At 55.7% G+C, this 14,038-nt stretch overlaps 1 protein-coding gene across 1 annotated transcript in view; it reads left to right on the forward strand.

The window, feature by feature from the left end:
* RNF220 (ring finger protein 220) overlaps positions 1-14,038 on the forward strand; it is a 242,851-nt gene that overhangs the window by 140,043 nt on the left and 88,770 nt on the right. The window lies entirely within an intron of this gene.

The raw sequence follows: 14,038 nt of genomic DNA on the forward strand, positions 1-14,038 counted from the left end.
CGGTGGCCGCCCCGTCAGCAGCCCCTGCCTGTGCTGCCCAGGCTGGGAGTGACGGTGCCAGTTCATCCCAGCTCTGCCAGCACCTTGTCCAGCATGGCTGCTTCCCTTGCAGGAGATGCAGATATTTTTATTCCAGATGGGAAAACCTACATGCAGCTGTGTGCTCCCAGCTGTGTGTTTCCTTTTGCCCTGCTCAACCTTTTTTTAGGCATGTATGAGCAGCAAGATGCCCACGTTTCCATCAGAGGGACTGCATGACCCATGGGGATGCACTTCCCGAGCTCAACCCTGCCTTTTCCCTGTGCATCTGCATGTTAGACTGCGCAGAGCAGGTCCACCCTCTGAAAGCTGCATGCACCAGCCTGCTCTGCCACTGTCCCCACCGGCTAGGAAAGCCACCAGCACAGGTCCCTCGCAGAGGGATAGAGAGGTGTCAGGCTATTGTCTCAGCACGAGATCCCTGCACAGAGACATGTGGGGCCCACGGCAGGTCAGGAGCATCACTCCTCGCTCCGCTGAGCTGCAGGTGTAGCTCTGCCAACCCCTGATCCTTCCCACCGCCCTTCTTTGATCTCCCTCCAGCCGCTCGATGGCTTCGCAGGGTGTGTGTGCTCCGTCTCCTCTTTGCTTTCATGATTCACACCTCTCCCCTGCCGGGGCCATTCCCCCCTCTGCTGTGTGCCATGGCCGCCTGCCACGGCACAGCCTCCCCGGGACAGTGTCTGATGAGCTGTTTGCTTTAGCCAGAGGGAAGAGCCAGCCACGGGGCGGGAGCAGCGGGCGGCCGTGACGGCACGTCTCCCGGCCCGCCGCTCGACAGACTTGGATGCTGAGAGGCGCTGAGGTGCCAAGTGCTGATCTGGCTTTCATGCCGTTGAAGTCCATGAAGTTGCTTTGGATTTACACCCGTGGAAGCGGGATGGGAACTTGGCCCGAGGTCTCAGTGCTGTCATAAAGCTGAAGGAGCCTTCGGACCCACCGCCAGACCTTTAATTGGGGTGGGGGATGCGGTGGAGGAGAGGAGGGGTGAAGTTTGGGGCAAGAGGAAGGCAGCCCTGGTCTTCTTGGCCTCCTGGGGAAAAAGTGATGGCTACAGCGACTGCGGCCCTCATGGGAGGGAACAGCAAGGGTCTGGGCAGGTCAGGATCCAGAAAGAGGGAGAAATCAGGACTTTCAATCCCTTCCCCATGCTCCTCCACATCCTCTCCACCTAGCAAAGGCGCATTTCCTTGTGCATTTCCAGCCAAGGCACCCCGGGGCATGGGGATGAGGGCGTCTCTGTCCCCAGAAGCTGTGCCTGTGCAGGTCAGGACTGCGTATGAAACACCAGATCCCAGCAGCAGATTAAGAGGCTGAAGCGTCAGGACGCGTCTCCGCCTCGTGCTGAGCATCCCTCTCTGGGGAGGGGAGGCTCTCAGGACAGATTTCACCTTGTGTGAAAGGGTCAGCGAAAAACTCGCGTGCCACTTAAATCCCACTTAAGCACTCTGCACTGGGGTGAAATTAACTCTCTCCGCAGAATAAGCCATCAAGAAAAACTGATCTAAAAATCTACGCTGGGCCACAGCCGAGCCACACTTCTATTAGCAAGTAAAAAAATATTTCCCGTCCTTAGAGTTAAATGAGCCAATAGTTCAATCACGGAGCGAAAAGTGGCAATAGAGACAGGGATGCTGAGTGCCTCAGGTATTGGCAATCTATGCAAGGAATCACAATAAGCAGGACTTGCCTGTTTTCTCTGTGTTTAGCAGCAGTGTTATTCAACAACCTATTTCCAAAGTCTTTTTTTTCCCCCCTCGTTAAAGTTGCAGCGATAATAGGGCGATTACAGTGCAATAAGCTAAACGCAATCCATTAGTGGCATCACGGCCATTTTTAGATCTTAAAAAAAAAATCAAAGCTGTTTAAGTTTTCTTATTATGCACATTAAAGGCAGGCAGCAGGGTCTGATCAAAGACACCACCACCCCTGAGCTCCCCCCACCCGCCTCCTGTCCCTGCATCTTGTCCCCCCTCTATTCATTAGTGGTCACAGCTGTGCAGTCGGCCAATTACTTGGGAATAATAAGTACATTTTGCAGTAAATTAAATATTAATTAGTCCTTGGCAGGTTGTTTTGCTTTTTTTTTTCTTATTTCCCTCCCTCCACCTGAAAATGGTGGAAGGGATGTGACACTGTCATTGCCTGTGCTGGCATGTGGGCGACAGCAGGGGAGGCTCCCCTCTGGCCCTCTGCTCGGTCTCCTCCGCGGTGGCTTGCAGCGAGGTCTTTCCTGCTCTTCCTAGAGGGTTCGCTGCTGCTGGGCCAAGATTTGTAAACCCATCCCCAGCTTTGCCGTTATCTTCTTCCCACCTGGGCACATCCCGTCCCTGCCTGAGTTCCCCTCCTGCACGCTCTGCTTGGGCACTTAGCTCTCCGGGGCCGAGCATCATCCCTGATTGCCTGTGATGTGCAATCAGGGTCTGGAGGCAGCAAATAAATCCATGTGGGGTTTGCCTGGCCATGGCAAGGGTCTGCTCCACGGGGTGTGAGGACAGCTTGGCTGGTGCAACCTTCTCCCCAGCAGTGCTGGCAGGAGAGATGCTGCCTGGTCCCCTGGACGTGACTGTAAGGCCTCATCCTGCCCTGCTTCAGCACAGCAGGACCCCAACCCAAAGAGTGTGTGTTGTGCCATGCGACGAGGAGGAGGTGGGCAGAAGGGGCTGGCTGAAGAGCGACTGTTGTACAACCCAGCATCACCCCTGGCCAAAGCAAGTTGTCCCTTTTCTGGTTCGGTGGCAGACCCCAGGCGGGGTGACCCTTTGATCCCCTGGCCAGGGACTCGAGGGACAGAGTGACCTGGTCTGGCTTTGCCTGTTCCCGCAGAAGTCAGACCACCTTGAACAAGTGCAGACCCTGGGGAAAAAGCCCTGCAGACTGTGGTCAGGTGAAGCCCAGACAAGATCCCAAGCGTGGATCTGCTGGGAAGAGCAGTTCCTTAAACTAAGCAAGGTGGGCTGATTTTGATGTTGTCAACATATCGGCCTCTATTAAGGTTTAAAGAATGAATGCAGTGGAAAGGAAAAGTGGATGAAAAGAGCAGCTAAGCTCTGCATATGAGGGATGAGAGCCTGACGTGGAGGGAAGACCTGTCCTTGCTCTGGAGCTCCCCAGGAGCACTGCAGAGGCTGGCACAGGAGCCCCTGGGAGCCCTCAGCAGTCAGGACAGGAGGGGAAGATGCTCTGGTTGCTCACCCATTCCCTGCTGGCTAATGCTGGCTGGACACGCTGTCCCTGTCACCTGGACTGTGCCTCCCTGAAGCGCAGCATCACTTTCACTCCCTACCAGCCAGGCAGGATCCTGGAAACAGGGAGACGGGGTCTCAGCATCCCACCCACCACCCATCCTTCCTCCCTGGCACCGATGTCAGTGTGAGCAGGGGAGAGAGCTTTTTGTGCTCTCTGTTCTTACCAACGCTTTACCAAGAGTTTCTGGGGCAAGAATGAGCTATGTTAGCAAAGCCAGAGTAATCTGTGCCTGTCAGCAGATCCCAAGGTAAAAGGCTCCACTTCTCCAGCTCTTGGATTTACACTTTACTAACAGCTCTGCGGGCTGCCTTGTGATGCGCCGTGCACCAGGTCGCCCCTTGGTGCTCTTGAGTGCAATTAAGTTGTTTTTTTTTTTTAAATGTAGTTTGACAATATGCAGGTTAGGTTTGTATTTTATTTACAGCTTTTACTTGGGGACCAATAAAACCCCAGCTGGCTAATGTGAGATCTAAAACTTGCATCTCGCTCTTTGCCTTGGATATCTTTTCTATGGTAAACTATTTATTTGCGTTTCATCTTGTACAAGCTCCTCTTTCCATGCTGAGAAGCCGAGAGCTCCAGGGGCTCTTTGAAGACTATTTGCTATAGGATAGCAACTGGAATTCTCTTTAAACATCCGCGCCTGCTTTGTCCTACAACTGGCCTCTTGGTGTCAACATGCAGTTTTGTGCGAGTTTCCTGTGCAAAGCTAACATTTGCACGCTCCCCTGGCAATTGCGCTTCCAGATCCCTCTTGTTCAAGCATATCCCATCGTTTATGCTTGCAAGCATGAGCAGCAGTTACTCCACGTGCCAAATTAAAGGCGGCATCAAGGCCTCTTTAAAAAGGAAGATTTAACCAGGTTATGAATGACCGCTGTGCTGCTCAGGTAGGAGGAACGTGCTGCGTGACCTATGTGGCCGGTCAAAATGGTCCACGTTTGGATTGCAAGTACATGGTCCCCCTATCTCTGAGCCTTCAGGTTCTCATCACACAGTTAAAAATGCCACAAACTTTTCTTGGAAAGGGTTATTCAACAGCAGGATGAGGTGCACGCATGCAAAATCCCAGCGCATTTCAATGTCGGGCAGTCAGACATCTCCACCTATGAGCATCCCCCAGACGCTGACCCTGGCATGCCGGCGGAGCACGTGTGAAGGGTGAGGTGGCATCAGGCTACCGACACAAATCATGCTAAAAATGCCAAATAGCTGCGTTTACATGCATTCGCAACCCAAGGGTCGTGCTCTTGCCATAAAAAGGAAGATGAACCCAGGCGAGATGGGAGCGATGTTCCCAAGGATGCCTCTGGGAGGGAAAGATCAAGAACCGATGCTCTTAATGGCCTCGGCTGCTAAAACAGTCAAAATAATAATGGGGTGGGGAGGATGCTGGAGGGGCTAGATGCAGCCTGGGGAGCCACGTGATGGGTGCCCGTCGTGTACCGGTGCATCTGCCCAGTGACACCCTGATGTGCCTGTTCTCCCTGCGATACTGCAGGCCTTCGGTGCGCATATCCCAACATCCAGCCCCCTTTTAAATCCCAGCCGAGATTTCTGTTTTGTGGGTGGAAATGGCCAGGATAAGCTCTAGGAAGACACAGAAGGGAAAATATTTTCTTTCTCTCTGGCGTTATTTTTTCACTCCCTCTGTTTTCCTTTCTGCCCTTCCTTTGCCATCTCACGGCTCTCTAAATTCACGGGAGCTCTTCCTCAAGGTGAAATGAAGGCTCCTGGCTGTGTTTGGTGGTGCCGGCGGGGGGGGACGAGGGTCAGGGAGGGTTAAGCAGGGAGGGGGCAGTGCAACAAGGCAGCCTGATCTAGTGATTAAACAAAGGGATTCAGCCAACATGTGTAAAATTAAGTGATCAAGAGTTGATTACAGAGTGCATTGATTGTGTACTGATGGATTAAACAGAGTCGTGCTTGGGATGCGATTTTCCGAGCCGGGCATGGAGAGCGCAGGCAATCGACGTGTTGGCCAGAAGGACCCGCTTCTCCCAAGCCCTGGCTTTTATACATTCTCCGGATAAATCTGCAGAGAGGCCCGTGGAATTATAATCGATTATCCATTTCTCAAAGTCACTTAAGGGCCCTGAGCTACAAGCTAAAGTGCCGGTGCTGCGAAGAGGCATTGGGTATGCGCCGGCATGTGCAGGTGCTGGCGCGAGGGGAAAATGTGGCAATGACCCTGCGTGCTGCAAGCTGATGAATCTATTTTCTTGTAGGAAATAGTTTTGACAGTTCAATATCTGTGTTTTCGATATGTGCCCCACACACCCCCGAGGGAGGAGATGAGAGGAGCCGGAAAGTGGGGGGAGGGAGTGGGTGGGAGGCAGGGAAAGACTCTACCCCATCACCCCTTCAAATTATAGACGGATCAGTATATCACCAACTTCACAGGCTGTCCTCCAAGTCAAGGGCATGGAGACACATGGCTGCCTGCAAGCATCTGCTGCGGGGACAGGATGGGGCTGGAGCCCCTCTCAGGGTGCCTCTCTGGGCTGCAGGGGGACCCACAGTAAGCCCCCATCCCAAGAACTGATGCAGAGCATGGATAATCAAGGCATGCGCTGGCGATGCAGCTACGCAGCTCCTCCTCTCCGCTCTCTCCCACCGGGCCAGCAGGAACCCCAGTTTGGGGTACTGGTTCAGCAAGGGACAAAAAGTGACCCCTGGAACAGCAAACAGGGCCAGAGGCCAGGCCTGTTGGTGAATGTCACCCAGCTGCCACCCCTGGGTGCATAACCCCAGGCATGCCAGGTGGCCGAGGAGGAGGAGGAGGGATAGTGAGGAGGCAGAGCCATTCCCTGCACTTGGTCCAGCCATGGCTGCACACATGGTGCAGGCAGCAAGAGAGCCCTGGGGTCTTCTGCCTGGCTGCCTTGCCTGCTGGGGAGTATGCTGGGTCCCAGTGCCTCATTTCGCAAGCCCCGCTGTGGAAGGACTGGCTGTGGGCCACAGTGTTTGCAGAATTGCATGCATGGTCCCTGGGTCCCACTGGCTCTGGGTGGTTTGTCCACAGCCTGGCCAGTCTTGGCTGCATGGTGTGACAAGATCCATGGGATGGAGGGCAGCTCAAGGATGTGGGGGAAGAAGGTGCATCATGCTCCAGGAGGTCCCCCAGGCTGGAGGGACAGAGCTGTAGGATGCCCCCAGGAGTGTTTCTGCTGTGCCATGTTAGCTGAAGCCAGGGACCCCACTGGTGCTGGGGAGACCCAGCTGTTCCCCAGGACTTGTGTGTTTTGGAGACGACGCAGTGGGTTGGAGGAGGCTCCAGTTTCGCTGCCAGGGCAGAGGATGGGTGGCAGCAGGAAGGTCCAGCTCTGTGGTCCTGAGCTTGCCCAGACTCATACCAGCACCCATCAGAGAAGCTGGAGCGCAGAGGGATCATCTGTCTCTGTCCCTGGTCCCCGCTGTCCCACTTTGGTCCATCTCCAGCCCATCGTGGGTCACAGCCGGGCACTGATGTGCTTCCTCGGGGGAAGCCGGCACAGACGGCCTGCCTGGCTGGGAGCCGTGAGGGAGGAGGGCAGGGACGGAGGCAGCGCAACCCCTTGGCTTGCTCTCGGCGTTCCTCTATATTTCTCTTGTGAAGCTCAGGGAGGCGTTTCTGCTCCGCTCTGTGGAGCTGCACTGAGCCCAGGAGCAGTGCCATGGAGAGACGGGGCCACAGACTGTCCCAGCCCTCCTCTTCTCCTCTCCCTTCCAGGTCCCTGTCACACTCCCTTTCCAGCTCTCCCGGCGGCCCACAGCCCTCTCATCGAGGATTCATTGTCTTGTCAGCCTCTAGTTAGCCAGCATGCGTGCGAATCATAAATTACCCCGCCCGGGCCTCTGCTATGCTTCAGCACAGACAAAAAAATTGCACTCCATCACCGTGTCTCCCGGCTTTTAGTGGTATTGATCAATGCTGCTCCCTTCCCGCCCCCCCCCCGCTTTTCATTTTAACCGAGCCGGTTAAGTGCAGTATCTTATTTTGTGCTGGGACAAATGAAAAGAATATTAGCAAGGGCAGAAAAATATCTCTTTTTTATCTCTCTGCTACTTTTTTATTGAATCTTTCTGAGTAGGTGGCTTTCCGCAGGATGACAGCCTCATGACAGGCTCCTCATTAGAGCCGAGACAGTAATTGTGATGCATTTCCCTGCACGGCCTTTTCACTTCTCCCCCCCCCTCCTGCCTTTCCTCCTCTCTCCTTTTCCCCTGATTTGTAAAGTGATTGGATGTACAGACTCACTCAGTTTCTTAAATTATTGCCCAGCTCAATCCATCTTCCTCTGCCCCGCACCGGGCAGCCGTGATCTCCGCAGATGGAGAGCCAGGGCCGGAATCGCGAGTGGTGGGGTTGGATGCTCGGAGGAGCTCCTCACCTCTCCTCGCTGCCAGGCTGCCACCCACCATGAGAAACGTGGTGCCGGACCCGACGAGACATGCAACAGCCTCTGAAGAGCCCAGGGTGCTGTTTGAACACACATTTTCACTGAACGACCCATGGGATCACCCCAGCTGGCATTAGCTGCGTGGCAGCAGCACTGCACCAGTTTACACCAGTCCTCTCCAGTATCCAGCTTGCCTGGAGAGGCAGCTACAAGAGCAACTCTTTTCTGTGGAAGGAAATCAATATTTTAGCAATCTTTTCTGCCTCAGATCCCTCCGTAGTTTTTAGCATCAGGAGAAGCAGGTGTATTTTCTAAGCTGCTTGGCAGTGTGGGCACCTTAGCAGGGAGCAGTGCTGGGGATCAGGCCCTTGGCGGGGATGCAGAGGGCTGAGTTCAGCTCTTCGCTGTGCCCCAGTTTGCTCATGAGGTTGTAGAGTTCCCTCGGTCTGTCTGTGCCTCTATGTGTTTTATACACCCCAGCTGTATAAAACCGGCTGTCACCCATCCCTGTGCCCCTCTCTGCTATATTCAAGGAAGGAGTGGCCCCATGCCGTGCCCAGCACAATCTGAGTCTAGCTTCTGCTGGTGCCCTGCGGCAGCTTTGCACTGTGATGCAGGAGTGGAGAAGTGACTCCTCAAAAGCCTTTTCTTACATGAAAAGCCACTTTTCCAGACCTCTGCTCCCTTCCCGCCTGCACAGGCCTCCAAAACACATGTGCTCCAGGGAAGGGCAGGTCTGCTCGATGCAGGGTGATTCCTCAGTGATCTGAATGCACTCGCTGCACTGTGAGGTGTTTGCAGAGTTAGGTCGTGCTGTGGGTGCAGTTACGGCCAGATGCTGAACCCAGCCACAGCACGCGAACCGGGAGTCACCTCACTGCCCATCGCTTGTCCCTGGCGCCTGGCTCTCCACCGCCCTGTGCAGAGCAAGTGCAGGAGGGGCAGGATCCAGGGCATCCCACAGCCAGCCAGGAGCCCAAGGGAGGGGAAGGGCCTGCTGGAAGGAGCGGGATGTGCCCTGACCTCAAGCCACCCCCCTGTGCAGGTTTTTGGGGGCCACGTACCTTTTGGCCCCAGTCAAAACCAGCAGGATCCAAGGTGACGTCCAGCAGGCAGGACACAGCCCCGTGGGGATGGCACTGGGAGCACACCAGTAAATAACAGGCAGATGGGAGAACGATGAGCAATGTTATTCCTGCTCCCTCACTTTATTACCGAATACTTTTTGCCTCTGCTGTTATTCTGGGGTGCTCTGCACTGACACATGAGCCATCTCTGTCTTCCTTGCCCCACCGTTGTCATCCTCCCCCAGCTGTGGTGCAGCCCCTTGGCTGCCACTTACTGTCAGGGCTCTGCGAGCCTCATCGGCTGCGGCACAGGCTCACCGGGAGAAGCACGAGCGTTTGGCTATTTCCAAGCTAATATGGGGCTTTCTTTGAATTATTGTTTTTTGAGCTGGAAGGAAAGGAGGCTTGTCACACGAGATATCTGCTATCAGTACACAAATAACAGCAAGCCCATCATCGAATGGAAAATAATCGCCGCGGAAACTGAGTTGAGGGGGAGCCGGGAGGGATTATTACAGGCGCTGGCAGTGGCGATGCTGTCAAGGAGCCTGTGTCAGCACTTCCATTACCACCCACCTGGTTTCAGCACGGCCCCCGAAGCGGCGCACTGGGCTGCGGGGCCCCAGCATGGGGTCATTTCTATTCAGAAGAGTTTCAGATCAACTGGCTTTGATTGGGTTTAAATGATGGAGTGTTTAAGAGGGAGAGAGAGGAAATAGGAGGGCGAGATGGAGGGAGGCATCTCAGAGGAGGGGGAGTTTGGTACTCAGACAAGTGGAAAACAGTTTGAGATAGGAGAAATCAGGAGTTGGGAGAAAAGAGCTTGTCCTCCCGGGGGCAAGTTTCAGATGGCTGCGAGGAAGGACAGCGTGGGGAGAAGATGCCCCAAAACCTGGGCAGATGCCCTGGGGTCTGCCCAGTGAAGGGCCATTAGGAAAGAGCGAGCACATCCCCAGCGGGGAATGTGTCCCCATCAGTGCTCCCTACCCGCTGCCGCTGCCTGTGCCACCCACGGTGGCAGCCCCTGGGGAGGCACCTGGCTGCGCAATAAGCCATCAGCAGAGCTCAGCAATTGAATTATAAACAATTTATTTCATTCATTTGGCAACTTGCTGAGCTCCTGGGCAGAGCGGGCCCTCACACCTTGTAAACTTTGCTCATTCAGAGTGACTTAGGAGCATCATTTACTCCGTGCTGTGTAGTGACAAGGGACTGTATACACCACGTGCTGTCATGGCTGTTGGCAGGCAGAGTCCCTTTTTTCCTCACTTAAATGCTCTCGGAAGTAAAAACCACGTGCTGTCATGGCTGTTGGCAGGCAGAGTCCCTTTTTTCCTCACTTAAATGCTCTCCAAAACAGCATTTCCCACTCTGCTTGTGAGGGGAAAGCTCTCCCTTCCAAGTGACCCAGTCCTGGCCCACAAATGCCTCGTGGTGCTGTCAGCCCTCCATCCCAGAGCACAGACACAGCGTGGGAGCAGGGATGGCTTCATGCCTTCATGCCTGTTAGGTGCCACGTGTGCATTGCTGGTACCTGAGCCCAGCTCCCAGCCCAGAGCCTGGGTCCCATTAGCGGTCACTTCATGGTGAACCATACCTGACTCAGGGAATTACGTTGGATCCATATCGGTGAAACTGAGGGCAGGATCTGGCCCTCGATCCCCAGCGGGATCAGGCAGGTTCGGTTCAGTCCCCACCTGGGCTGGGATCCGTTTGCAGATGCCCTCCGACGGAGCCCGTGGACAAATTCCTCCATGCAGGGGTATGTCTGCACATCGAGCCCTCTGCTTTCAGAGCAGGAAATATTCAGTTTCAACACTTGGAGTTAAACATTTCCGCGAAGCCCAGGAGACCATGCAAACAGCGGGAGCACCAAGGCCTTTTCATCTCTCTGGCACTGGCGAGCGGGGGGTCGGCAGTGGGGAAAGCACGGCAGAGCCGAGGAGGGTAAACACTGGAGCTGAGCCTACCGAGTAACCAGAGAGTGAAGGGGAGAGAGAGGGGCAAAGAAAACAAAAACACAGCTGCCAAAAAACAAAAGCCTGAAAAGAGCCATTCAGGGGCTCCCAGGAGCAGGTTTGGCACAGGGCAGGGAGGGAAGAGCGGGGAGCACTCGTTGCTGGGGCAAGCGCGGGTCCAGCCCGCTCGGGGTTTGGACCCTTCATTTTGCCCTGAGCAAATCAATGCCCTCTGCTCCCTCGAGCGGGGTAAGCATCTACACCCCAGCATGGTCCAGCCACACACACAGTGCGGCATCCTTTGCTTTTTCATGGGTACCAGGATGCCCCTGCTGTGGAGAGGAGAGGCGGGATGTACACGTCTCCCTCCACCTTTGCATTCACAGATGAAACCTAAGGACTCACGATGCCCATCCTCTCCCTCCCCACAACCCAACATCCTACGCCACGGAGCTGGGTACCACTGCCCGGCTTGAGACACCACCACAGCGTGGGCATGTGCTGGGCTCCGGGGCACGCTGCGGATGTGGCCGCCGCTGATTTGGGGAGACGCATCCGCCGGCAGCCTCTGTGGCACTGCGGGCATGCAGCGGGTCTCGCAGATCTGGGGAGGCTTGCGTAGGTGTCCTGCTGGCACGGGAGATGATCCCTCCCTTCTGCCTGTCACTCACACTTAGCCCTGCTCCTGCAAAAGCGCAGTTGTCAGCCCCTTGGGCCAGAAGCCAGGGCTCCTTCTGTCTCCTGCTTTGCAATCTGTATGTCAGGGACTTGGCTGCGTGTCCGGGTCCCTGTTCTGCCCCTCTGGAAGCCCTTGCTTCGGCGTGAGCACCAGCCTCCAGTGCTCACTGGAGCAAGGGGATCTTCCCCTGCTGTCACGGGGATGCAAGGTGACGGCTGTCACGTCCTTCCTTGGCAGGAATTCATCGCCGTATCGTTGGTGTAGCTGGTGGGTAAGGCCATTGCTGCTCATTTCTCATGCTGGCCTGGACTGGGGTTGGGAGTGGCCGTGGAAGGCAGCAAGGCCTTCCTATGGCCTGAGATCCCTCCCGGTTGCTCGGGCTGTGAAAATCCAAAGTCACCTCTGCTTTAGGAACATGCACCCCATGGAAAAGCCCTGAAGAACAAGCAGGGAGCAAGGACCTGGGCATGCAGGAGGTTAAAAAAGCTACCAGCCTGGTGCCACAGAGCTGGTCCCCAGGCAGGGCCTCAGCTGCACCTCCTGGTCCGAGGCTGCCCATCCCAGCACTGTGGTCCAGCACTCTCCATCACCTCCCCCAGCAAACAAACACCCCTGGGCTCCCTGGAGAGCAGAGACCCGGGGGTGCTCAACCTCTGGTTCACCCTCCGGTGCTGCCAAGAGCATCCCTGTCCCACCAGCCCAAGCTGTGGGTGGCAGGCGGGGGGAGCTCGTGGGCCCCACGGCAGTGGCCTGGGCTGGGAGCGGGGATGCGGCACAGTAGGGTGGAGGGCAGCCTGTTTACCCGTCCATCTGCACACCCCACAGCGGGGATCCAGCAGGATTTCCCGTCCGCTCAAAGGCTGCCTGTTTATTTTGGGAGGGAGACTCAGACAGCTCCATTGTTTTGCTGCGAAGTTGGGGTTATAAATAGCAGGTGGTCGGGAACGCTCCTGGGCTATTTTGGGCCCCCGCTATACAAAAGTGGAAAAGCTCCAAGAGGAAGGTGGAATTACTGAAATGCCGACCTTTCCCGCAAGGGTCAGCGGGAGCTGGTTGTTTGGGTTTGGGTTGGGTTCTGGGCATTATTTAAACACAAGGGAAGGAGGAGAGGGGAAGATGTTCCCAGTTGCACGGGCTGCACAGTGTGTCCTCCCCAGCAGAAGGGCGGTGGGGATGAGGAGCCGAGGTGCCTGGGGTCTGCCAGGGCTCTGCCCGGGAGCTGTCGGGAGCGGTCCAAGTCTGGAGAAGAGACTGGCTGGGTTTTCCTCCTGGCTCTGCAAATGGGAGAGCTCTCCGTGGCTGGAGAAGCTGGGGAGGTAGGGGATGCCCCATAGCACTGGCCTGCTCTGACTTGTCCCTCGTTCCTCAGTTTCCCCCACCTCCTATAGGAAGGCTGAAGAAAAGGGCAGGCAATGTCCCGGTGACAGCCCCGCTCCCTCCAGTCACATACACTGTGTCCTGCTGGAAGGCAAGGATGAGCCAAGGTGACTCTCCAACTTATTTCAGACCCTTCCTCTCGTTAAATGCCTGCGCCAGGCGGTCATACAGTGAGCAGCAGGGACCCAGTAAAGCCGCTCACACCAATGTTTTATACTTTGAGAAGGTCTATTCCTTTAATGGGGATTCATTTAACTGGGCTCTGCCATCGTTAGGAGCCATAAAATGGCACCTTTTGGCTCCTGATTGGAAGGCCACGGTGCACGCAGCCCCCTCGTATCCAGCGCCGGCTGCTTTATTGTGCATTACTGCCTCTCACTCGGATTTAACCAATTTGATCCATGTCTAATACATAAATAAATAATCCAGCAGGAGGGTTCACGTTAGATGACAACAGGCGGCTATAAAGCATGTTTCTCCCCGCTGGAGCCATCTGAGCCGGGCTCCGCACGCCCTCTCATGAGCAGAGCTGCTAATACAGCTGGGAGAGGGGGGCCTGGAGACCCGCGGGCTTCTCTGTTTTATTGAAACTTCATTGTTTGCTTTAGAGTTTTATTTTATGTTAAAAAGACGCCGTATATTCCTTACAGAGGGGGCAATAAAGTTTCTGAGCTGGAGGAAATTGGCTTAGGAGCAGGGAGTGAACCAGGGAGATGTGGCTGGGCAGGGAAGCGGTGAGGAGGATTTAGGGTGAGGAGGGTGTGAGGCAGCGCCCTGCTTCCAGGGCAGCCCCAGGGCTCAGCCCAGCTCAGGATCGGGGTCCGCAAGCACCCCCAGATTTCACCCAGGGATGATGCAGCCCCAGAGTACGCAGGGTGAGGGCAGCTGTGGGGTCCGGAGCTGCTGGTGGTGCAGGGAGGGCGAGGGGCCCACTCCCAGCCCAGGGATAGGGTGAGCAATCCCCAGTGACCACCGGGGCAGCCATGCCGAGCATCCGGACCTGCTCCCTGCCATCTGCAGCCCAGCGCCACGGGGTCTCCTCTGCCTCCCAACCATTGTGTGCCCATGGAGAATCGCTCTGCCCTTCGGGGGGGTGATCCTGACCCACCCGACTTCAGGAGTGCCAAGGAGAATGAAGATGGCTCTCCTTAATTTACTGTTATTAGTTAATAGGAACAGCGGGTAGTGCTGTGTTCATCCGTCTGCCCCAAGTCACACCGCCTGCACCGCAAACTGGGGAAGCCGGGGTTGCACAGGGTCACTCCCGAAATGTGGCTGGGGGTGGGT

The sequence above is a fragment of the Aptenodytes forsteri genome, unplaced genomic scaffold (assembly GCF_000699145.1).
Source record: "Aptenodytes forsteri isolate BGI_AS27 unplaced genomic scaffold, ASM69914v1 Scaffold119, whole genome shotgun sequence".
Lineage (NCBI taxonomy): Eukaryota > Metazoa > Chordata > Aves > Sphenisciformes > Spheniscidae > Aptenodytes > Aptenodytes forsteri.